A 249-nucleotide genomic window follows, 5' to 3' on the forward strand; every position below is an offset into this window, starting at 1 on the left:
AGAAGCGAGGGGAACGTCCTGCTTGGACATTTCAGGGTCTCAACCCCTGATGCTGTACAAAGAAAGCAGAGAGGCATGTCAGCTATTGTAACTTTTCCTCCCACTCTCTCCCACCTCGCCTGCAAGGACCATCCAATCTGTGGTGCAGGAGACTCAGGCTCAGCACAGGTGAGGCCCAGTCCTTCATGCAGACAGTTTGGACCTGAGTTATCTCAGTGGTGGCAGCCCTGACTCCAAGTCTGTGCAGAT

The sequence above is a fragment of the Neopelma chrysocephalum genome, unplaced genomic scaffold (assembly GCF_003984885.1).
Source record: "Neopelma chrysocephalum unplaced genomic scaffold, ASM398488v2 Primary Assembly neopelma1_97517, whole genome shotgun sequence".
NCBI classification, from domain to species: Eukaryota; Metazoa; Chordata; class Aves; order Passeriformes; family Pipridae; genus Neopelma; species Neopelma chrysocephalum.